Here is a 25,159-nt window from a genome sequence, read left to right on the forward strand (position 1 = left end):
CTTGAGTAGAGCTTTTAAAAAGCAGTGCTTTTGGCCCTTGGAGTGAGTGGAGCCTTTAAAATACAGTGCTTTGGGTTGTTGGAGTGAGTAGAGCCTTTAAAGTACAGTGGTTTTGGCCCTTGGAGTGAGTGTAGCCTTTAAAATACAGTGATTTTGGTTGTTGGTGTGAGTAGAGCCTTTAAAATACAGTGCTTTTGGATGTTGGAATGAGTGGAGCCTTTAAAAAGCAGTGCTTTTGGCCCTTGGAGTGAGTGGAGCCTTTAAAATACAGTGCTTTTGGCTGTTGGAGTGAGTAGAGCCTTTAAACTTCCGTGCTTTTGGCTGTTGGAGTGAGTAGAGCCTTTAGAATGCAGTGCTTCTGGGTGTTGGAGTGAGTGAGCCTTTAAAAAGCAGTGCTTTTTGCTGTTTGAGTAAGTAGAGCCTTTAAAATACAGTGCTTTCGGCTGTTGGAGTGAGTGGAGCCTTTAAAATACAGTGCTTTTGGTTGTTGGAGTGAGTGGAGCCATTAAAATTCAGTGCTTTTGGCTGTTGGAGTGAGTAGAGCCTTTAAAATACAGTGCTTTTGGCTGTTGGAGTGAGTAGAGCCTTTAGAATGCAGTGCTTCTGGGTGTTGGAGTGAGTGAGCCTTTAAAAAGCAGTGCTTTTTGCTGTTTGAGTGAGTAGAGCCTTTAAAATACAGTGCTTTCGGCTGTTGGAGTGAGTGGAGCCTTTAAAATACAGTGCTTTTGGTTGTTGGAGTGAGTGGAGCCATTAAAATTCAGTGCTTTTGGCTGTTGGAGTGAGTAGAGCCTTTAAAATACAGTGCTTTTGGCTGTTGGAGTGAGTAGAGCCTTTAAACTTCAGTGCTTTTGGCTGTTGTAGTGAGTAGAGCCTTTAAAATACAGTGCTTTCGGCTGTTGGAGTGAGTGGAGCCTATAAAATACAGTGCTTTTGGTTGTTGGAGTGAGTGGAGCCTTTAAAGTACAGTGGTTTTGGCTGTTGGAGTGAGTAGAGCCTTTAGAATGCAGTGCTTCTGGGTGTTGGAGTGAGTGAGCCTTTAAAAAGCAGTGTTTTTGGCACTGAGAGTGAGTAGAGCCTTGCAAAAGCAGTGATTTTGGCTGTTGGAGTTGGTAGATCCTTAAAAATACAGTGCTGTTTGAGTGAGTAGAGCCTTTAAAATACAGTGCTTTTGGCTGTTGGAGTGAGTGGAGCCTTTAAAATGCAGTGCTTTTGGCTGTTGGAGCGAGTGGAGCCATTAAAATGCAGTGCTTTTGGCCCTTGGAGTGAGTGGAACCTTTAAAATACAGTGCTTTTAGTTGTTGGAGTGAGTAGAGCCTTTTAAGTACAGTGGTTTTGGCTGTTGGAGTGAGTAGAGCCTTTATAATACAGTGCTTTTGGCCATTGGCGTGTGCAGAGCCTTTAAAATACAGTGCTTTTGGCTGTTGGAGTGAGTAGAGCCATTAAAATTCAGTGTTTTGGCTGTTGGAGTGAGTATACCCTTTCAAATGCAGTGCTTTTGGCTGTTTGATTGAGTAGAGCCTTTAGAATGCAGTGCTTCTGGGTGTTGGAGTGAGTAGAGCCTTTAAAATACAGTGCTTTTGGCTGTTGGAGTGAGAAGAGCCTTTAAAATGCAGTGCTTTTGGCTGTTGGAGTGAGAAGAGCCTTTAAAATGCAGTGCTTTTGGCTGTTGGAGTGAGTAGAGCCTTTAAAATACAGTGCTTTTGGCCCTTGGCTTTAGTAGAGCTTTTAAAAAGCAGTGATTTTGGCCCTTGGAGTGAGTGAAGCCTTTAAAATACAGTGCTTTTGGTTGTTGGAGTGAGTAGAGCCTTTAAAGTACAGTGGTTTTGGCCCTCGGAGTGAGTGGAGCCTTTAAAATACAGTGATTTTGGTTGTTGGCGTGAGTAGAGCCTTTAAAGTACTGTGGTTTTGGCTGTTGGAGTGAGTAGAGCCTTTAAAATACAGTGCTTTTGGCTGTTGGAATGAGTGGAGCCTTTAAAAAGCAGTGCTTTTGGCCCTTGGAGTGAGTGGAGCCTTTAAAAAGCAGTGCTTTTGGCCCTTGGAGTGAGTGGAGCCTTTAAAATACAGTGCTTTTGGCTGTTGGAGTGAGAAGAGCCTGTAAAATGCAGTGCTTTTGGCTGTTGGAGTGAGTGGAGCCATTAAAATTCAGTGCTTTTGGCTGTTGGAGTGAGTAGAGCCTTTAAAATACAGTGCTTTTGGCCCTTGGAGTGAGTAGAGCCTTTAGAATGCAGTGCTTCTGAGTGTTGGAGTGCGTGAGCCTTTAAAAAGCAGTGCTTTTTGCTGTTTGAGTGAGTAGAGCCTTTAAAATACAGTGCTTTCGGCTGTTGGAGTGAGTGGAGCCTACAGTGCTTTTGGTTGTTGGAGTGAGTAGAGCCTTTTAAGTACAGTGGTTGTGGCTGTTGGAGTGAGTAGAGCCTTTAAAATACAGTGCTTTTGGCCATTGGCGTGAGCAGAGCCTTAAAAATGCAGTGTTTTTGGCCGTTGGAGTGAGTAGAGCCTTTATAATACTGTGCTTTTGGCTGTTGGAGTGAGTAGACCCTTTAAAATACAGTGCTTTTGGCCCTTGGCTTGAGTAGAGCTTTTAAAAAGCAGTGCTTTTGGCCCTTGGAGTGAGTGGAGCCTTTAAAATAGAAGTGCTTTGGGCTGTTGGAGTGAGTAGACCCTTTAAAATTCAGTGCTTTTGGCTGTTGGAGTGAGTAGAGCCTTTAAAATACAGTGCTTTTGGCCCTTGGCATGAGCAAAGCCTATAAAAAGCTGTGTTTTTGGCTGTTGGAGTGAGTAGAGCCTTTAAAATACAGTGCTTTTGGCTGTTGGAGTGAGTAGACCCTTTAAAATTCAGTGCTTTTGGCTGTTGGAGTGAGTAGAGCCTTTAAAATACAGTGCTTTTGGCCAATGGCGTGAGCAGAGACTTAAAAATGCAGTGTTTTTGGCCGTTGGAGTGAGTAGAGCCTTTAAAATACAGTGCTTTTGGCTGTTGGAATGAGTAGAGCCTTTATAATACAGTGCTTTTGGCTGTTGGAGTGAGTAGACCCTTTAAAATACAGTGCTTTTGGCCCTTGGCTTGAGTAGAGCTTTTAAAAAGCAGTGCTTTTGGCCCTTGGAGTGAGTGGAGCCTTTAAAATACAGTGCTTTGGGTTGTTGGAGTGAGTAGAGCCTTTAAAGTACAGTGGTTTTGGCCCTTGGAGTGAGTGTAGCCTTTAAAATACAGTGATTTTGGTTGTTGGTGTGAGTAGAGCCTTTAAAATACAGTGCTTTTGGATGTTGGAATGAGTGGAGCCTTTAAAAAGCAGTGCTTTTGGCCCTTGGAGTGAGTGGAGCCTTTAAAATACAGTGCTTTTGGCTGTTGGAGTGAGAAGAGCCTTTAAAATGCAGTGCTTTTGGCTGTTGGAGTGAGTAGAGCCTTAAAAATGCAGTTCTTTTGGCTGTTGGAGTAGGTAGATCCTTTAAAATACAGTGATTTTGGCCCTTGGAGTGAGTAGAGCCTTTAAACTTCAGTGCTTTTGGCTGTTGGAGTGAGTAGAGCCTTTAGAATGCAGTGCTTCTGGGTGTTGGAGTGAGTGAGCCTTTAAAAAGCAGTGCTTTTTGCTGTTGGAGTGAGTAGAGCCTTTAGAATGCAGTGCTTTTGGCTGTTGGAGTGAGTGGAGCCATTAAAATTCAGTGCTTTTGGCTGTTGGAGTGAGTAGAGCCTTTAAAATACAGTGCTTTTGGCTGTTGGAGTGAGTAGAGCCTTTAAACTTCAGTGCTTTTGGCTGTTGGAGTGAGTAGAGCCTTTAAAATACAGTGCTTTTGGTTGTTGGAGTGAGTAGAGCCTTTAAAGTACAATGTTTTTGGCCCTTGGAGTGAGTGGAGCCTTTAAAATACAGTGATTTTGGTTGTTGGCATGAGTAGAGCCTTTAAAGTACAGTGGTTTTGGCTGTTGGAGTGAGTAGAGCCTTTAAAATACAGTGCTTTTGGCTGTTGGAATGAGTGGAGCCTTTAAAAAGCAGTGCTTTTGGCCCTTGGAGTGAGTGGAGCCTTTAAAATACAGTGCTTTTGGCTGTTGGAGTGAGAAGAGCCTTTAAAATGCAGTGCTTTTGGCTGTTGGAGTGAGAAGAGCCTTTAAAATGCAGTGCTTTTGGCTGTTGGAGTGAGTGGAGCCATTAAAATTCAGTGCTTTTGGCTGTTGGAGTGAGTAGAGCCTTTAAAATACAGTGCTTTTGGCCCTTGGCTTGAGTAGAGCTTTTAAAAAGCAGTGATTTTGGCCCTTGGAGTGAGTGGAGCCTTTAAAATACAGTGCTTTTGGCTGTTGGAGTGAGAAGAGCCTTTAAAATGCAGTGCTTTTGGCTGTTGGAGTGAGAAGAGCCATTAAAATTCAGTGCTTTTGGCTGTTGGAGTGAGTAGAGCCTTTAAAATACAGTGCTTTTGGCCCTTGGAGTGAGTAGAGCCTTTAAACTTCAGTGCTTTTGGCTGTTGGAGTGAGTAGAGCCTTTAGAATGCAGTGCTTCAGGGTGTTGGAGTGAGTGAGCCTTTAAAAAGCAGTGCTTTTTGCTGTTTGAGTGAGTAGAGCCTTTAAAATACAGTGCTTTCGGCTGTTGGAGTGAGTGGAGCCTTTAAAATACAGTGCTTTTGGTTGTTGGAGTGAGTGGAGCCTTTAAAATACAGTGCTTTTGGTTGTTGGAGTGAGTGGAGCCTTTAAAATACAGTGCTTTCGGCTGTTGGAGTGAGTGGAGCCTTTAAAATACAGTGCTTTTGGTTGTTGGAGTGAGTGGAGCCTTTAAAGTACAGTGGTTTTGGCTGTTGGAGTGAGTAGAGCCTTTAAACTTCAGTGCTTTTGGCTGTTTGAGTGAGTAGAGCCTTTAGAATGCAGTGCTTCTGGGTGTTGGAGTGAGTGAGCCTTTAAAAAGCAGTGTTTTTGGCACTTAGAGTAAGTAGAGCCTTGCAAAAGCAGTGATTTTGGCTATTGGAATAGGTAGATCCTTAAAAATACAGTGCTGTTTGAGTGAGTAGAGCCTTTAAAATACAGTGCTTTTGGCTGTTGGAGTGAGTGGAGCCTTTAAAATGCAGTGCTTTTGGCTGTTGGAGTGAGTGGAGCCATTAAAATGCAGTGCTTTTGGCCCTTGGAGTGAGTGGAGCCTTTAAAATACAGTGCTTTTGGTTGTTGGAGTGAGTAGAGCCTTTTAAGTACAGTGGTTTTGGCTGTTGGAGTGAGTAGAGCCTTTATAATACTGTGCTTTTGGCTGTTGGAGTGAGTAGACCCTTTAAAATACAGTGCTTTTGGCCCTTGGCTTGAGTAGAGATTTTAAAAAGCAGTGATTTTGGCCCTTGGAGTGAGTGGAGCCTTTAAAATACAGTGCTTTGGGTTGTTGGAGTGAGTGGAGCCTTTCATATGCAGTGCTTTTTGCTGTTTGAGTGAGTAGAGCCTTTAAAATAGAGTGCTTTAGGCTGTTGGATTGAGTGGAGCCATTAAACTTCAGTGCTTTTGGCTGTTGGAGTGAGTGGAGCCTTTAAAATGCAGTGCTTTTGGCTGTTGGAGTGATTGAGCCTTTAAAAAGCAGTGTTTTTGGCACTGAGAGTGAGTAGAGCCTTGCAAAAGCAGTGTTTTTGGCTGTTGGAGTCGGTAGATCCTTAAAAATACAGTGCTTTTTGCTGTTTGAGTGACTAGAGCCTTTAAAATACAGTGCATTTGGCTGTTGGAGTGAGTAGAGCCTTTAAAATGCAGTGCTGTTGGAGTGAGTAGAGCCTTTCAAATGCAGTGCTTTTTGCTGTTTGAGTGAATGAGCCTTTAAAAAGCAGTGTTTTTGGCACTTAGAGTGAGTAGAGCCTTGCAAAAGCAGTGTTTTTGGCTGTTGAAGTAGGTAGATCCTTAAAAATACAATGCTTTTTGCTGTTTGAGTGAGTAGAGCCTTTAAAATACAGTGCTTTTGGCTGTTGGAATGAGTGGAGCCTTTATAATACAATGCTTTTGGCCCTTGTCGTGAGTAGAGCCTTTACAAAGCAGTGCTTTTGGCCCTTGGAGTGAGTGGAGCCATTAAAATTCAGTGCGTTTGGCTGTTGGAATGAGTGGAGCCTTTATAATACAATGCTTTTGGCCCTTGTCATGAGTAGAGCCTTTACAAAGCAGTGCTTTTGGCCCTTGGAGTGAGTGGAGCCATTAAAATTCAGTGCGTTTGGCCCTTGGACTGAGTGGAGCCTTTAAAACACATTGCTTTTGGTTGTTGGAGTTAGTAGAGCCTTTAAAATGCAGTGCTTTTGGCTGTTGGAGTGAGTAGAGCCTTTAAAATACAGTGCTTTTGGCTGTTGGAGTGAGTAGAGCCTTTAAAATACAGTGCTTTTGGCCCTTGGAGTGAGTAGAGCCTTTAAACTTCAGTGCTTTTGGCTGTTGGAGTGAGTAGAGCCTTTAGAATGCAGTGCTTCTGGGTGTTGGAGTGAGTAGAGCCTTTAAAATACAGTGCTTTCGGCTGTTGGAGTGAGTGGAGCCTTTAAAATACAGTGCTTTTGGTTGTTGGAGTGAGTGGAGCCATTTAAATTCAGTGCTTTTGGCTGTTAGAGTGAGTAGAGCCTTTAAAATACAGTGCTTTTGGCTGTTGGAGTGAGTAGAGCCTTTAAACTTCAGTGCTTTTGGCTGTTGTAGTGAGTAGAGCCTTTAAAATACAGTGCTTTCGGCTGTTGGAGTGAGTGGAGCCTTTAAAATACAGTGGTTTTGGCTGTTGGAGTGAGTAGAGCCTTTAGAATGCAGTGCTTCTGGGTGTTGGAGTGAGTGAGCCTTTAAAAAGCAGTGTTTTTGGCACTGAGAGTGAGTAGAGCCTTGCAAAAGCAGTGATTTTGGCTGTTGGAGTTGGTAGATCCTTAAAAATACAGTGCTGTTTGAGTGAGTAGAGCCTTTAAAATACAGTGCTTTTGGCTGTTGGAGTGAGTGGAGCCTTTAAAATGCAGTGCTTTTGGCTGTTGGAGCGAGTGGAGCCATTAAAATGCAGTGCTTTTGGCCCTTGGAGTGAGTGGAACCTTTAAAATACAGTGCTTTTGGTTGTTGGAGAGAGTAGAGCCTTTATAATACAGTGCTTTTGGCCATTGGCGTGTGCAGAGCCTTTAAAATACAGTGCTTTTGGCTGTTGGAGTGAGTAGAGCCATTAAAATTCAGTGTTTTGGCTGTTGGAGTGAGTATACCCTTTCAAATGCAGTGCTTTTTGCTGTTTGAGTGAGTAGAGCCTTTAAAATACAGTGTTTTCGGCTGTTGGATTGAGTGGAGCCATTAAACTTCAGTGCTTTTGGCTGTTGGAGTGAGTGGAGCCTTTAAAATGCAGTGCTTTTGGCTGTTGGAGTGAGTGAGCCTTTAAAAAGCAGTGTTTTTGGCACTGAGAGTGAGTAGAGCCTTGCAAAAGCAGTGTTTTTGGCTGTTGGAGTCGGTAGATCCTTAAAAATACAGTGCTTTTTGCTGTTTGAGTGAGTAGAGCTTTTAAAATACAGTGCTTTTGGCTGTTGGAATGAGTGGAGCCTTTATAATACAATGCTTTTGGCCCTTGTCGTGAGTAGAGCCTTTACAAAGCAGTGCTTTTGGCCCTTGGAGTGAGTGGAGCCATTAAAATTCAGTGCTTTTGGCTGTTGGAGTGAGTGGAGACATTAAAATTCAGTGCTTTTGGCTGTTGGAGTGAGCGGAGCCTTTAAAATACAGTGCTTTTGGCCCTTGGAATGAGTAGAGCCTTTAAAATACAGTGCTTTTGGCTGTTGGAGTGAGTGGAGCCTTTAAAATACAGTGCTTTTGGCCCTTGGAATGAGTAGAGCCTTTAAAATACAGTGCTTTTGGTCCTTGGGGTGACTGCTGCTGCATGGCTCTCGTTTTTAATTTTTTGGCCCTTGGGGTGACTAGAGCCATGCAGCAGCAGCATTTCATTTTTTGGCCCTTGGGGTGACTAGAGCCATGCAGCAGCAGTTTTTCATTTTTTGACCCTTGGGGCGACCTCTAAAAAATTAGATTTCAGGCCCTTGGGGTGAGCCCTAAAACATTAATTTGCAGGCTCTTTGGGGGAGCCCTAAAAAATTGTTTTGCAGGCCCTTGGAGGGGAGCCCTAAAAGATTTTGCACGCTCCTGTGGGGGTATGCATGAAAAATGTTTTTTTAATTAAAAAAAAAAACAGAAAATATTACTATATTCAGTAGTAGGGGCTGTGGTTGTAGGAGGAGAATGAGAAGGATGTGGAAGAGTAAATTGGTTGCTGGCAGCCTCTCTCCAGTACCTGGACTCTGGACTGGATATACAGCTGGGTATCCACGTCCCCTGGTGCTGGCGAGGGGCACTGCTGACAGCCTCTTTCCAGTACATGGATTCTGGAGTGGATACCCAGCTTGATATCCACGTCCACATGCTCGCCCACGTACCATGGTGCTGGCGAGGGGCACTGCTGGCAGCCCCTCTCCAGTACCTGGACTTTGGAGTGGACATCCCGCTGGGTATCCACTTCCACGCCCATGTCCCCTTGGGACCGGTGGGGGACGCAGCTGTCAGACCCACACCGATCAGATATTTGTCGCCTATCCTGTGAACAGATAAATACTTTTCATGGCATAATCCTATTTACAGGGTTTTATTTTAAGCTTAGTACCTATTACAGCGGCCATTCCCCACAGCTCTGACACTAATCTATCCTGACCACTAGGACCCCCCACCATCATCAAAACAAGGGTCCTACATTTGTACTACTGCGCCATTCATCCCTATGGGACTGCTGAAAAGAAATAGAGATCAGAATTATCTCTGGCTGTCTCAAAGAAATGAACGAATCAGCAGCGCACATTGTGGATCATATAGGGCAGAAACAGGACATGTGATCAGTGGGGGTCCCAAAGGACAGATCCCCAGTGATCTACTTTTTATTCCTAGAGGGAATAGCTTGTTGTCTCTGGTGCTGGAAGCCGACATCTGTGTCCCTGGTATAGCGGTGGTGCCGGAGCACTACAGCCCTGCCCCCAATAACTAGGAACACAGCTGCAGTATTCACCCCCGCCTATATACAGTGAACAGAGCTGCAGTATTCACTCCCACCTATATACAGTGAACAGAGCTGCAGTATTAACCACCGCCTATATACAGTGAACAGAGCTGTAGTATTCTACCCCGCTTATATACAATGAACAGAGCTGTAGTATTAACCACCACCTATATACAGTGAACAGAGCTGTAGTATTCTACCCTGCTTATATACAGTGAACAGAGCTGTAGTATTAACCACCGCCAACATACAGTCTACAGAGCCTTCTAGGTTCTAGCACTGGAGACTGGCTGGAAGTGCTGAGTCCCACTGATCCAATATTGGTGACCCTATCCTAAGGGGGAGGGGGGGCCATCAGCCTAGAAAACCTGTTTGATGAAAGTTTTTTATAGACCACAGAGAAAACGAAAATGAAAACAGGACAATGAATATTTTTAGTTAAAAATTGATTTTTAATTTCATATTTAGTATCAAAAAGATAATAATAATTTAAGGTAAAAAAATGTAAAACCTTACAAAAGAAAGACCAAGGAGGAGGGGAAGACCCAAATAAGCAAGGAATGGGAATAGGAAGGGGAGAGGCGGGGGAACGGAATTCTAGACCACATCATGTTAAAAGATTATATAGTATATACTTAATAATGGACATCTGATGGGGCCGGGGTAACAGCTAGTGTCAGATCCTGAGGGGTCGTGCCTACACTGCACTGGGATTCGTTGTTACTAGCAATAGGTGGATTAACACCTGCAATATTTCCATTGGGGGAAAGCAGCACTTTTCTCTCTGCATGATTCGTGCGGAAAATACACAGACCCCATTATAGCCTGTGGGTCCGTGTGGTTTCATTGCTCATCGCTTTTTAATGCGTTCAATATTCCGTTCAGAGGGCATCTCCAAGCGGACTCTCCAAATGGAATACCGAACACAGATGTGAAGCAGCCTTAGCTAATGCATCATGGTACGTGTACGCTGACTTGCACTACCTCCCCCTCCGTCTCTCTAGCTATCCTGACCACTACTAGACCTTCTCAACTAAGGCTTGGTTCACACATCAGTATGCAATCAGTATGTGCATCAATCCGTTTTAAGTCTCAAACTGAATTCAAACGGACGGATGGCATACTGATGTGTGAACCAAGCATAATAAGCCCACCGCCCCCGCCCCATCATACTTGCCTCTCTCTTACTTCCAGACTTCCTCCAGTAAGACAGCTCCTCCCTCTTTTCTGACTCTGCCGCAGTACGCAATAGTCCAGCCGTTGCTCTTTGCTCTGCAGTCGGAAAGCCACCTCTACAACGCAGGCATGGGAGGCTATTGTTGTTTTAATGGCATTTACTCTGTAGCCAAAAATGACATGTCACCTGTATTCTATGTTTTGGTACAATTCCAGGGAAAACAAATTTATATGGTTTTATTTACATTTTAACCCCGTAACAAAAACCCAAAACTGTGCCAATATTATGACACCCATAACTTTTTTTCTAATTCCGTGTATGGGGGTGCATAGGGCATTTTTTTTTTTGCAGACCCAGGTATACCCCCCAGGGGGCCTTATCCCTAATGTAATGCATTACAAAATATTGGCACTTCTACTGCAGGCTGCATACATGTAGAGGCAGAGTAAGGGCCATTATATAACATGCTGCTCGCTGTGGGGCCATTATATTACATGTGGGCAGTGAAGGGGACATTCTCCTGAGTGTGGGGGCACTGAGGGGACCATCAAATAACTTTTACTGAAGGCTCCAAACAAAGCCTTATAAAGGTTTATAAAATAAGTGTTGCCTATTTGGAGGAGTCCGGTTGAGACATTTGATCACTAGGGGGCACATCGCTTGGTCTAGAGCACTGGCACCTAATGATCTTGTAGTGGAGTCTTCACACCATTGAGATCTCACATAAACCTAGAAACAAACAAAAACCTAGTTAAACATTGTTTTGAGGTTTATTTTTAGTCAAATGTATAAAAAAAAAAAAAAAAAAGGACATTCCGGAATTTGATGTGACAGCAGAGACATAAGCCCCATGTAAAACAATAAATCCCCCCCCCCATATGTTATTTAAGTGTTCCCTTCATGAGACTGACCCATTTGTCACACATCCTGCACCTCTCCCACCTCACACAACCTGAACCCCTCTATCATGCTCACACACAGCCTGAACAGTTGTGACTAAATACTAGATGCCCAGTGGCGTAACTAGGAATGGCGGGGCTCCGTGGCGAACTTTTGACATGCCCCCCCCCTCCCCCGAACGACACCGACGTCGAAGACCTCGACCGGCCCCCTCCTCCGCACTCTATTATGTCCCTTACTGCCCCCTGCACACAGAATTATGTCCCTTAGTGGCCCCTGCACACAGTAGTGGACACCCATAAACAATTATTATACTCTGGGGTCTGAAAAGACCCCAGAGTATAATAATCGGAGACCCAGGAGAATAAAAACATAAAAAATTACTGTTTCTTACCTGTCCCCGGCTCCTACGCTGTCTTCTCCGCTGCCGTTCTTCTGAAATGACGTCAGACATCACATGACCCGGGACGCAGGCCGGGTTCATGTGACGTCAGAGACGTCAGAAAGGAGGCCTGGCAGGATCGTGGAGAGGTAAGTAACAGTGTTTTTTATGTTTATTACCTCTCCCGGTCCGTTGATCATTATACTCGGGGGTCTGCAAAGACCCCCGAGTATAATGATGGTATTTGTGGGGCCCGCAGTGTCACTTACCGATCCCAGCCCAGCCAGAATCGGCAAGTGAATAGGGTCCCTAACAGCCTATAAAGAAAAAAAAAAAAAAATGCAGCGGTAGCGGCTGTCACCGGGCCCCCTAATGGCCCAGGCCCTGTGGCAGCTGCCTCTATGGTAGTTACGCCCCTGTAGACGCTGTAGGGACCTGGTCCTTACCAGGTCTAGTATTTAGCCGGCTCAGTGTGAGTTGTCTATTTCCCCTTACTGGTAAGGACCTTTTTCCCGCCTGGTGGTCGGGTCCTTAACCGAGATAGTATTTAGCCAGCTCACAGTGAATTGGCTAAATCCCGTACTCCAGAGGGACCAGGTCCTCACCAGTGATAGTATTTAGCCAACTCTATGTGAGCCGTCTATTTCCCATCATTTGTAGGGACCATTTTTGCCCCCTATAACACGGCGTATACGTTCCTAACTCCCATTGAAATGAATGGGATCTTTTTCAGAGCGCAATCTGCTCACACGTGTATACGTGCCAGATTGCACTCCACGTTACATCGTGTGAACGCACCCTCACAGTGAATTGGCTAAACCCCGCTCTCTGTAAGGACCTTTATAATAGCTGGGCTCCGGCTTCAGTAATGTTTGTAAATCTCACAATAAAGGGACAAGATTAGATCATAAGAATTATAAGATAAAGATAATATGTGTCTTATTATTATTATTCCAACAATTGTTTGGAAATCAACAATAAAAGCGGTAAAAATATTTTTCAGCAAAAAGTGTGAGGGAGTTTTCCTTTTCCATGTTTCCTATACATACAAGGTTTCATACCGGTGAGGTCCTTCCAGTGATAGTATTTAGCCGTCTCACACTGACCTGGCAATTTACTATACTCCGTAAGGACCTTTTCCATCTTTCCTATGCTTACAAGGTTTCATACCGGTGAGGTCCTTCCAGTGATAGTATTTAGCCGTCTCACACTGTATCCATGTATCATATACTGTACTTAGAAGGTTTCAGATGGTATAAGATAGAGTCAGTGTATGAAGAGATCTGTGGAGAAAGAGAACGTTGCATTGTTTGACGGTCCGTGACCCGGCTATGTGAATAGCCTCATTGAATGTAAGGCTGCCATGTGATGACATGACCATTATTCAGTGTAGTGTGAATGTAGGCTTATAATATGAGTCCTGTATACTGTTTATATATAGTAGATAACCGCTGTATTACCCAGAAGCCGCACGGCTTGTAACATCGGCAGCAGTTTTGTGAGTGAAGCCACTCTTTTCTGGTAATATCTAGAGATGAGCGGACGCCGTTCGATCGAATAGGTATTCGATCGAATATCTTGGCGTTCGATGTATTCGTTCCCAATCAAATACAAGGCCGCATACGCAGTAAAAATTCGTATCCCCTCCCACCTTCCCTGGTGTGTTTTTTGCACCAATAACTGTGCAGGGCAGGTGGGACAGGAACTACGACAACGGAGGCAGTGAAAAAAATGTAAAAAAAAACCCATTGGCTGCCGAAAACAGGTGATCTCCCAATTCATAAGAACAGTGTCGGCCATCTTCGTCTCATTCTCGTGTTGGAGTGATAGAGTGTGGCGTCAGACTGTCAGTGCGATACAGTGCTTTGTTAGGGCTCATTCACACGGAGTAACGCCGGGCGTGTATCACAGCCGTACACACCGGCGTTACGGCAGACTGCCGAAAACTTCCCATTCACTTCAATGGGAGCGCTCCCATTGAAGTGAACGGGAAGTGTTTGGCAGTCTGCCGTAATGCCGGCGTGTACGGCTGTGATACACGCCCGGCGTTACTCCATGTCAATGAGCCCTTAGGCAGGAATTGAGAATAATAACAGCTCTTTTCAGAGCTCAATTAATAGCTAGCTAGCAAATCATGCAGCATAGCAGCAGGGGACGTGGAACTAGATACCCAGCTGGGTATCAGCTCCACATTATACGTACTAGAAAGGGGCTACCAGCAGTGCCCCTCGCCAGCACCAGGGTACGTGGGAGAGGAGGTGGATACCCAGCTGGGTATCAGCTCCAGAGTCCAGGTACTGGAGAGGGGCTGGCAGCAGTGCCCCTCGCCAGCACCGGGTTACGTTGGTGAGCACGTGGAACTGTATACCCAGCTGGGTATCAGCTCCACATTATACGTACTAGAGAGGGGCTACCAGCAGTGCCCCTCGCCAGCACCAGGGTACGTGGGAGAGGAGGTGGATACCCAGCTGGGTATCAGCTCCAGAGTCTAGGTACTGGAGAGAGGCTGCCAGCAGCAGCAGGAGACGTGGGTGAGGATGTAGATATCCAGCTGGGTATCCACTCCATAGCCCAGGTACTGGAGAGATTCAGTCAGGAACCAATTTACTCTTCCTCATCCTTCTCATCCTCCTACAACCCCAGCCCCTACTACTGAATGTTTGAAAAAAATTTATTTTTTTTAATTGAAATAATTTTTCTCATGCATACCCCCCACAGGGGCCTGCAAATTAATGTTTTAGGGCTCCCCCCACAGGCGCCTGCAAATTAATGTTTTAGGGTTCCCCCAAGGGCCAAAAAATAAAACCCTGCTGCTAAAAGGCTCTAGTCAGCCAAAGGGCCCAAAGCACTGCTTTTTAAAGGCTCAACTCACCCAAAGGACCAACAAATCTCTGCTGCTGCAAGGCTGAACTAAGTTCAAGGGCCTAAAACTCTGCAGGTAAAAGGCTGAAGTAACCTGAAGGGCCTCAATTTCTGCTGGTAGCTCAGCTTAAGGGTGTGTAACTTAATTTGGAAGCGCTCATGTTAAGGGCCTTAAAAGTGAATTTTGGAAGGTCTTACCACATCACACACATCCACAACGACAGTTCGGGGTGGGGACTAAAGGATTTCCCATTGCCTATTCCATCTGTGGTTGTCATGGAGAACGTGGTTTAAAAGGGGTGCTTTTTATTGTTTGTTGAGCTTGAATTGGGGTTTGTGTCCATCCATTTGGGGAGTAAAGAAGGTTTCCAGGTATTTTCCCACTTTGATAGAGGTTTTTTGGAATGTGAAAGTGTGTAGTTGTTAGGCTGTGATAGTGGGGTAATACAGTGACTTGGGCTTGTTAGATGCCCCCCAGACATGCTTCCCCTGCTGTCCCAGTTGCATTGCAGAGGTGTTGGCATCATTTGCTGAGGTGTAATAGTGGACTTGGTGACTCTCCTGAGTCGAATGGTAGGATCCTCTGAAACAAAGCATTTTCTCCCATAGATTATAATGGGGTTCGATAGTCGAATATTGAGATGCTATTCGTAACGAATAACGAACATAGAATATTTTACTGTTCGCTCATCTCTAGTAATATCCAGCATTCACTATACAATTGTATAGTAAAGTGTGCTGAATGTATCTTAGGGCGGGTTTACACCTGCGCCCAGTCTCCGCTTTGCAGGTTTCCGTCTTCTTTGTTTGCGAGAAACTGGACAGGAGACAAAAACTGGCAGTCACTTTTCATTTGAATGGGTTTGCAAAGTGTCCGCCCGTGAGCGTCTTCTGGCATCCGCGGCGAAACCTTTTTTTTTTTTTTTCCCCAGACACAAAGTCCTGCATGTCCAACTTTGTGTCCAGTTAAAAAAAAACAAAACAGTTTCGCCGCAGAGATTTGAAGACGCTCACGGCCACTCACAAGCGGACACTGGCTGCCGGGTTTCCATCAGGGTTTCTCGGGCACAAGATGGAAACTCACAAAGCAGAAACCGGGCGCAAGTGTGGACCCGCCCTTAGATCAGTCCTATTTTGTGAGGTCTCAGCCTAGAGTTACATGAAGGTATAAATTAAAGGGATTATTGGGACTATGATATTGATTGCTGTGGTCTCTTCTCTACTTACCAAGCACAGTGGCATACACTGTATAGAGGCCGTGCTTAGTATTACAGCTCATCCCCATTCATTTCAATTAGATTGAACTGCAGCATGGCCGTGTGACGTACAGATTCTAACTGAGTAGAAGTGGAGCTCAACAGCATATTCCTAGAATACTCCTTTAGGCCGGGGCCCCACGTTGCGGAAACACAGCTTTACTTGTTGCAGTTTTTTGACTCAAAGCCAGAAGTGGATTGTGCAAAAGATATAGGAAGTTCTTATACTTCTACATTTCCCATTCCTCTTGTAGCTATTCTTGGCTTTGCCTCCAAAAACTGCAACAAAATAAGCAGCGTTTCCGCAACGTGGGGCCTCACATATTAGTAACCCTTAGGCCAGCTTCACACGGACATTACAGTATGGAACGCTGAAGCTGCGAGGAAGCCGGAACTCCTAGCATCATAAACAACTATACTGCTGGGAGTCCAGGTCCTGGTCTGGGAACCACAGCTGACAACCAAATGTGTCCATGTGAAGCCGGCCTTAGGGTGCCATTACACATGTGATCTTTATTCACATTAGCGCATGTGCTGTTGTTTCTACTCTGATCAAAAACACACCTGTGTAATAGCAGCCCTAGGGCGGGTTCAGGCTACCCTTGTTAAAGGGGCTCTATCAGCAAAATTTTGCTGTATGAGCCCCACATATGCGTGAATAGCCTTTAAAAAGGCTATTCAGGCACCGCTAACCTTATTTTAAACCCCCGTCCCGTTTTAAAATAAAACTATAAAAACATATAGGTAAATCATACTTGAACATCCACGGGGGGCGGTCGCGCACGATACGACATCTTCTAGCACACCTACCTCTTCTTTCGGCGACGCCCTCCGGTCCTGGGTCTTCCCGGCTTCATCTTTATCTACTTCCAGCGGTTCAAATCCAATTGGTTGAAGTCCGGCGCATGCGCAGTAATGCTCCCTCTGGAGCTACTGCACATACTCTGGCACCATTTTTCTCAATGGCAGTGCTGCCGGAGTGTGCGCAGTAGCTCCGGAGGGAGCTCTACTGCACACACGCCGGATTTCAACCAATTGGATTTGAACCGATGGAAGAAGATGAAGCCGGGGAAGAGACAGGACCGGTGGGCGTCGCCGAAAGAGGTAGGCGTGGCAGAAGATGACGTCGGATCGTGCATCACCGCCCAGTGTGCAAGTTCAAGTATGATTTACATATATGTTTTTATAGTTTTATTTTAAAACAGGACGGGGGATTAAAATGAGATTAGCGGTGCCTGAATAGCCTTTTTTTTAAAGGCTATTCACGCATATGTGGGGCTCATACAACAAAATTTTGCTGAAAGAGCCCCTTTAATGTCCGTTGATGGATGACCGCAACGGACATTAACTGCAGCAGAGAAATGGACAGAGACAGTCAGTGTCCATTCAAGTTAACACTAATGTAGACAACACGATGGCTGCTGTCTCCTGTCTGTCCTCAGTCTCCCATCTGTCCTCAGTCTCCCATCATTTAAGTTTAGTTTTGTGACTGAAGAATAAGTTGTGCGCACCGGACATTTTCCTTCCTTTACAAAAATAAACAAAAATTACGGAAAAAACACAAGAGACAGAAAAAAGGAGACAGAAGACGGCGTCCTTAATGGGTTTTTTTTTCTTAATATTCTAGTCAATGGGAACAGACGCAGGAGGATGAGGAGACTCCATCTATGTCTGTTGCTCTCATCCTATGACAGGTAACAGTAACGGACGTGCATAACAGTAGTGTGAACGTAACCTTACTCCATCATGTTCTAGGTCTTCCACTACTGTATGCAGAGATCCTGTTGTGCCTTGATGAGTCAGAGTCGCTTTGGTGACACAAGAGGTGGGGATGGGGTAAGTTATAGCGAATTGGTGGATTTCTTACTATTAAAGTTATGACATTCAGAAAACACTATTTACACATCTATTTTTTTAATTTTTTTGCCCAAAAAATAAAATTTGTTAAAAATAAAAAAAAGTCAAAACAACAAAATAATAGCAAAACATGAACAAACTCAGAATCCCTTTAAAAAGTGACCGCTATCATTCAAACGCATTGTTTTATGACTAACACGGCAGAATAGCCTTAAGAAAGGCTATTTGTCTCCTACCTTTATCAGTCGTCTCCGGCCCGCCGTTCGGTAGAAATACCGGGTTTTTACCGGTATGCAAATGAGTTTTCACAGCACTGGGGGCTTCCCCAATGCTGCCAGAGAAGTCTCTCCAGCAATGCCTCCATCTTCAACAGCAACCACCTCTTCTGCGTCTTCTCTGGGGTCACACTCCGGCACCTGCACAGTCTGCTCTGCCATTGGGACGCAGACAAAAGCCAAGTGCACAGGCTGGCGGCCATTTTTTTGGAGGCCGCTACGCTCGCATGCACAGTAAGCTCCTGTAGTTGTATGGAGAACAGGAGCGTACTGCACATGCACGCGTAACGGCCTCCAAAAAAATGGCCGCCGGCCTGTCCACTCGGCTCTTGCCTGCATCCCGAAGGCAGAACCGACTGCGCAAGCGCCGGAGTGTGACCCCAGAGAAGACGCAGAAGAGGCGGTTGCTGTTGAAGATGGAGGCGTCGCTGGAGAAAGTTCTCTGGCAGCATCGGGGATGCCGCAAGTGCTGTCTGAGCGCTTCCCCCCACCCCACCAGTGCTGCAGAAGAACTCATTTGCATACCAGTAAAAACCGGTCTTTCTACCGAACGGCGGACCGGAGACGACGGATAAAGACGAATAGCCTGCACGTGTCAGCTATTCCGACGTGTCAGCTAGGAAAAAAAAAAAAAAAAGTGTTTAAATGATAGGATCCCTTTAAATAATTGTATCCCTTCCCGACATCTGTAATAGTACATGCCGGACCTTTAAAGATGGCGGCCATCATAGCCACTGGGTCTTCACAGTATTGGAGACCCGATACTAACGAGTGCAGCTATAACTACATCCAGGTATATCCCACTATCCCCCATGTCCCTCCGGTGTACCCCCACATTACTAACAAGCACTGCACTATCCCCCCCATTACTTTTTGTACATTGCAGCACATGGAAACTATATGTATATCTAAAGTAGAAAGTCCGCAGAGGAAAACTGCACATTTTACGTGAAAGGCCTTGTAGGAAAATCGCAATGTGTTTCCACAGAGGTTTTTCCTGCAGAGCTTTTTGGCTGTGGCCCCCTATGTGGGGCTTTAACCTAAAGTACATTGTCAATCACCTCTGCACCGCCAATGGAGGAGTTTCTTTGTGCCTCTTATGCAATCCTTAGGCCGGGTTCACACGGGGTATTTTGGATCGGAACCTGAGGCTGCCTCAGGTTCCGGTCCCAAAATACAGGTGGCTGTGACTGGATACCAGTGCACTGCACCAGCATCCAGTTGCGCACTCCGCTCCGGATTAGGTCCAAATGAATGGGCCTAGTTGGGAGGAGGGAGTGTCTTCAGGCGGATGTCGTGAGGTGTCTGAAGAATGAACATGTCCGTTCTTTTTTCTAGGAGCTGGAACAAACGGCTCCCAGAAAAAAACTGAGCAAAAAAAAAAAACCTGTGTGAACTTACCCTAAATCCACCAAGCATCAACCATAGCTTGCCATCCATTAAAGTAACACAGCTCTAAATCCCCCCCCCCAATTCACCAGGCACCCCACAGTTTGCCATGCACCCATCTCTCCGCCACAGTGAATTGTGTACCCCACATCCACCCTGCACAGGGTCGGACTGGGGTGTTTAGGGCCCACCAGTGGAATTGTTTTTAGGGGCCCACCGCCAGGACCCCTGTAGATGAGTTGTACAGAGACAGGATGGCTAAAGGTAATATCAGGAGCCGGCTGCTCGCCTGCCATACGATGTGTACCACTGCACTACCTAAACCCACTGCTACATCCTGTATGGCAAGAGAGCAGCGTGGCTCCTAGAATTGTCACCATTACCTGTAGCCGCACTGTAATGAAAAAGCTCATCTGCAGAGGTCCTGGCTGTCAGATTCCCACAGATGTAATATTGATGGCTTATCCTGAGGACAGGCCATAAATATTAGAAACATGGATAAATCCTTTAAAGATATTGTCCAGGAATTGGAGCAACTCATGTGCCGGGCTGGAGGTTTAAAATAAAAGAGCATACTCACCTGTCCTCAGCAACCCGTTGTCCTCGGCCAGTGTCCATTCAGTCTCGTGCTGGCACCTTCTTGCTTGGAGTCCTGCACATCATGTGACCGCTAAGAGGAATTGGGTACAGAATTTCCAGAAATGAGGTGTTGCCATCAGACCGAACAGACAGAGGCGGAGGACAACAGGGTGCTGGGGACAGGCGAGTGTGTGGTTTTTTTTTTTTTTTACACCTCCGTGGCTGAGGTGTAATAATGAGGGATGAATCAGCTGTTTGAGTGAATCGTGACATCTGTGCAAGCGCCGTGACCCCTTCTCTGTTTACACAGTATCGTACATCTCACAGTGGCCATGTCATGTAACTACAGCCTCGTCCTATAAGCGTCTATGTGACAAGGCTGTAATTGCACCACACGGTCACTATAAACAGACAGCGTGTGATATAAACAGGCACCATGGCCCCTTCATACAACTGATCAGGGGGTCACTTATCTCTTATTGATGATTTATTCTGAGGATAGATCATCAATATAAATAGGCTTAAGGAGTTTTCCAGTACAAGGCCCCACGTGGTGTCCTGCAGCAAAAAAGCGCTGCGGGAAAAACCGCGTCCATGACGCATCACGTTTCTTGCCGCAGCCCTTTGCACAGAAAGTTTGCAGAGCTTTCCTCTCTATTTTCTGCTTCAATTATATTGAAACCGCCAGAATTTCCATAGGCATGCTGCAATGTCTAACTCTAAAACCAAGACTGCTTTGGAAATTACAGCATGTATCTTATTTTACCGCAAAGTGTGGATGGGGCTTCATATGGCGAAAACACCACGGGAAAAGCCGACAGTTCCTGCAATGTGAATGGGATTCTAGCAAATCCCATCCACACGTTCTGGAAAATTATGGGCAGTGAACATGCTGCGATTTCCAAAACCGTTGGGGTTTTGGAAATCGCTGGAATATCACTTATACCTACGAAAACACTGATGGTTTCCCTATAGGTGTAATGGAAGCAGAAAATGAAAAGCGCTGCGGGAAAAAAAACACAATGCGTTGCTGCTGCGGTTTTTTCTGCAGCGCTATTTTGTTGCAGTTTGCAACGTGAGGCCTTAGTCTTAATAAAGCCCAAGTGCCACTTTCATTAAATTAATTGCCCCCTCATAGTATGCCCCTAATTCCCCCTGACATAAATACTGCACCCCTAATATCAATGACTACCCCCTTATGTTCATAATGCCTCCTAATATAGCCTCCCCTTGTATTCGTAATGTCCCCTAATAACCCCTATAAAAATGACCCCCCTTATGTTCATAATGCCCCCTCCTTATAATTATAATTTCCCACTCCAAACAACCCCTTGTACTATTAAAATACCCAAAACTAAGCTTTAAAAAAAAAAAAAAAAAAAATACTCACCTACCTGCGATCCTGATGAACGGAGGTGGCCACTTTACATCCAAGTGCAGGACGTCTGTGTATCAGCACAGTCGATCTAGTTAAAAATAAGGTATATTAATGGCGGTGCCTGGACCCAGAGCAGCGCCATTGGTGTAACTAATGTTTTGTGGGCCTGGGTACAAACTTTTGTCCGTGGTCCCCTATCCCCATAACTAGAGTGAATTCTTGATAGTGGCGGTTATGGGCGCTAAAGCAATATCTCAGATACCTGAAAGAGATACAGCTTTAGTACCCACAACTGCAGCTATCAAGAATACGGTGAGAAAGCAGCGCAACGCCCCACATGTAAGCAATACTGGGACAGCATAACGTGCTCCACAGGGGCCCCCAAACAGTATGATGTGCACCACAGTGGCCCCCAAACAGTATTACGTGCTCCATAGTGACCCCCATACAGTATGATGTGCACCACAGAGGCCCCCAAACAGTATTATGTGCACCACAGAGGCCCCTAAACAGAATTAGGTACTCCATAGTGACCCCCAAACATTATTATGTGCACCACAGTGGCCCCCAAAACAGAATTATGTGCTCACCAGTGACACCCCCCACAGTATTATATGCTCACAGGGTCGTGACTAGAGTGGAGTTGCTCCTGGTAGGTATGATGTCACAGGAAGGGGCGTGGCCTCTCAGAGGAGGGCAGAGTTTCGGCCATCACTGCTCTGTGTTGTATAGAGGAAGCCGGAGCCGAGCTCATGAAGCTGGAGAACAGAAAGCAGAGAGGATTGTCTTGTGGTAATGGAGGATGGAAGAGAAGAGACAGGTTTGTTTTACATGAGACGACATGTTGGATGAGGCTGAGGGGAGACAGTGATGTAGTTACATGGGACTGCACATTAGATGAGGCTGAGGAGAGAGAGTGATGTAGTTACATGGGACTGCATGTTGGATGAGGCTGAGGAGAGAGAGTGATGTAGTTACATGGGACTGCATGTTGGATGAGGCTGAGGAGAGAGAGTGATGTAGTTACATGGGACTGCACATTAGATGAGGCTGAGGAGAGAGAGTGATGTAGTTACATGGGACTGCATGTTGGATGAGGCTGAGGAGAGAGAGTGATGTAGTTACATGGGACTGCATGTTGGATGAGGCTGAGGAGAGAGAGTGATGTAGTTACATGGGACAGCATGTTCCATGAGGCTGAGGGAAGAGATTGATGTAGTTACATTGGACTGCACATTGGATGAGGCTGAAGAGAGAGAGTGATATAATTACATGGGACTGCACATTGGATGAGGCTGAGGAGAGAGAGTGATGTAGTTACTTGGGACTGCACGTTGGATTAGGCTGAGGGGAGCGAGTTTTTTATGGGACTGTATCCCGGAGGGTCTGGTGGATTGGATTGATGTTTAGGGTGGTATAGGAGTCGTTGGCATAGAGGGAGACGGGGTCCTTTAGGTGTTTCTGGCATTTAAGGGGGCACAGGAGATCTTTGGGGGTACTGCTGCATCTAAGAGGGGAGGCAGTGGCGTGCACAGTATTACATGCCCAGCAGTGTCCCCCATTCAGTATTACATACCCAGCAGCCCCCCCCCCCCCCATATACAATATTACATGTCAAGCAGTGCCCCCCCCCCCAACACACACATTATATCTCCAGCAATGCCTCCCCCCCCCCCCCAGTATTATATGCTCCCAACAGCCCCCTCCAGTGATATTATTCTACACTGTGGTCTCCTCAGACCCCAGAGTATAATAATTGGAGGCCCAGGGTAGGTGAATAAAAATAACAAACCCTAATACTCGCCTCGCCTTTCCTGGGTATCCTGGCTCCGGCTGTCTTCAGCATCTTCCTGACGTCTCTGTTGAGTCCTGTGATTGGTCCTCAGCAGTCACATGAGGGGTCACTGACATCATTACGCCGCTGCGCTCCATCTGACTGCTGGGGCCTAATCTCAGGCCTCAATCACATGATGGAAGACGCCGGAGAGGACGCAGAGAGGTGAGTATATCTATTTATTTTAAGTCACCTCTCCTGGGCCAGTGTCTATTGAAAAAGGGCCTGGCAATATGCCGGTGCCCCTTTTCATTTACAATATATATAGTGGTCGGGGAACCAGGCTTTCCCCTGCTGCTGTCACATAGTGGTACTGGACCCCGACTATCTCTAGCTGGCTACTGGCCCCGTGTCTCACCGGGCCAGGTCACGATCGTTACACCCCTGGCAGTGGGTCTTTGAAGTACTGCTGGTATCTAATGGGGGGCACTGGGTCTTTGGGATACTGCTGGCATCTGGGGGGGGGGGGGGAGGGGGTCTTTGGGGTACTACTGGCATCTAAGAAGGGGCAGGGGCCTATGGGGTGCTGCTGGCAACTAAAAGAGAAGGACAGGGATCTTTGGTGTGCTTCGAAGGGGGGGGGGTGCAGTTGGCATCTGAAGGAGTGCATGAGTCCCTTGGATGCTGCTAGCATCTAAGTGGGCAGGGGTCTTTGGGATGCTGGCATCTGAAGAAAGGTAGAGGTCCTCGAGGTGCTTCTGACATAAAGGGGGAGGTCCTTGGGGTGCTATTAGCATCTATGGTGTATGCTGTTGGCATGGATAGGGGCAAGGTGTCCCTGGCGTACTTCTGGCAACTAAAAGGGGCAGAGACCCTGGGGTGCCATCGACATCTAATTATGTTGGCATGCATCCTTGGTGTGCTTGGGCATCTACAGGGGGGCGATGTCCTTGGGGTGCTGCTGACATCTAATGGATGAGCAAACATCCCTGGGGTGCTGCTTGCATGTAATGGTGGGGAGGGTCCCCAGGGGGGCCTGCTGCATGCGTTTGTGTGGGTTCCCAGGGGTATTGAATTTGTGTGTTGGGGTCCTGGGGTACTGCTTGTATGTGAGAGGGAGTTCTGTCCCAGGGTGCTGCGACCTGTGTCCTTGTTTGGAGGCCCCTGGGATGCTACCTGTGTGTGTGTGAGGTGGTTTTGGTGATGGCCCCTTGGGTACTTCCACCTGTGGGCACGTGGCGGAGGTTCCAGGGTACTGCTTTGTTGTGTTTAGGTCATTTGGGTGCTGCCTTCATGTAAATGGGGGATTCCTGCAGTGCTGTTTGTATGTGGGTGGGGGTTGTTCTTGGGCCCTGAGATGTTACCACCTGTGTGTGTTTGGGGATGCTGCCTGTGTGTTGGAGGGGTCCGGCACCTTGGATGTTGCCACCTATGTGTTAGGGTGCTCCTGCTGTATACTGAGGGGGACTGCCATCTGTAGCCTGAGAGGGGCAAGGGGGGCTGCCATCTGTATGATAGGGGAGATCCAGGACCTGGGGGCTGCCTCCTGTGTGAGCTGTAGGTATAAATATTCTGCACTGCTCACTCTCCAACCCTGCAGTGATCACTAGCACCAAACTGATGGTCATTGCTGTATAAAGAGGTTACTCACAATGCAGGAACTCCTTTAGAGCAGAAAGAGTCCCTTCACTAGATGGGGGCAAATCTTAAGACATTACTTTTCTGTGTGTCATAACTGAGTGTAAACCCTTGACTGTGACTCTTGCACTTGGGGTTAGTCGTGGTCAGGTTATGACTGCAATTAACTCTTTCTAGTGCATGAGTTAGCAATTCTAACAAATGTCATGGTCACTTTACTCTCCCTGTACAGCAGGTGCAACCCTAAGGAAGATTAGGGCAGCTATACTTTATTTCAGGGGTCAGCAACCTTCGGCTCTCCAGCTGCTGTGAAACTACAACTCCCAACATGCTCCATTCACTTCCATGGGAGTTCCAAGAACAGCAGAGCAAGTATACATGCTGGGAGTTGTAGTTTTACAACAGCTGGTGTGCTGAAGGTTGCCGACCCCTGCTTTATTTGTATAGCAGGCTGCCTGTGTTCTCCCCCCCATATATTCATTAATACAACGTGCCCCCCGAAGACCACCAAGTGTGCCTGGTGAGCTGTATTCACCACTGACTCCCCCAACCTCCTGCAGTCAGTGATTCCATCTAAGTGATTGAATTGCTGATTACCCAAGAAGGGGTTCATCACAAGCTTGACATGACTGTGGTTAAGGCCCCACGTAGCACCTGTAGCAAAAAAAAAAACACTGTTGGAAAAACAGCAACACATCAGGGTTCTTCCTGTAGCGCTTTGTACAGGTTTCC

The 25,159-nt window shown here is 46.2% G+C and overlaps 1 long non-coding RNA gene across 1 annotated transcript; it reads right to left on the bottom strand.

Moving 5' to 3' along the window:
* Positions 1-10,123: 10,123 nt before the first annotated feature.
* LOC142201386 (uncharacterized) lies at positions 10,124-25,083 on the bottom strand. The gene is made up of 3 exons (XR_012715507.1): positions 25,025-25,083; positions 21,638-21,773; positions 10,124-10,866 (listed from the first exon to the last, which is right to left on the bottom strand). It is a non-coding gene; the product is annotated as an uncharacterized LOC142201386 (long non-coding RNA).
* Positions 25,084-25,159: the final 76 nt, after the last annotated feature.

The sequence above is a fragment of the Leptodactylus fuscus genome, chromosome 4 (genome assembly GCF_031893055.1).
Source record: "Leptodactylus fuscus isolate aLepFus1 chromosome 4, aLepFus1.hap2, whole genome shotgun sequence".
Classification (NCBI taxonomy): Eukaryota; Metazoa; Chordata; class Amphibia; order Anura; family Leptodactylidae; genus Leptodactylus; species Leptodactylus fuscus.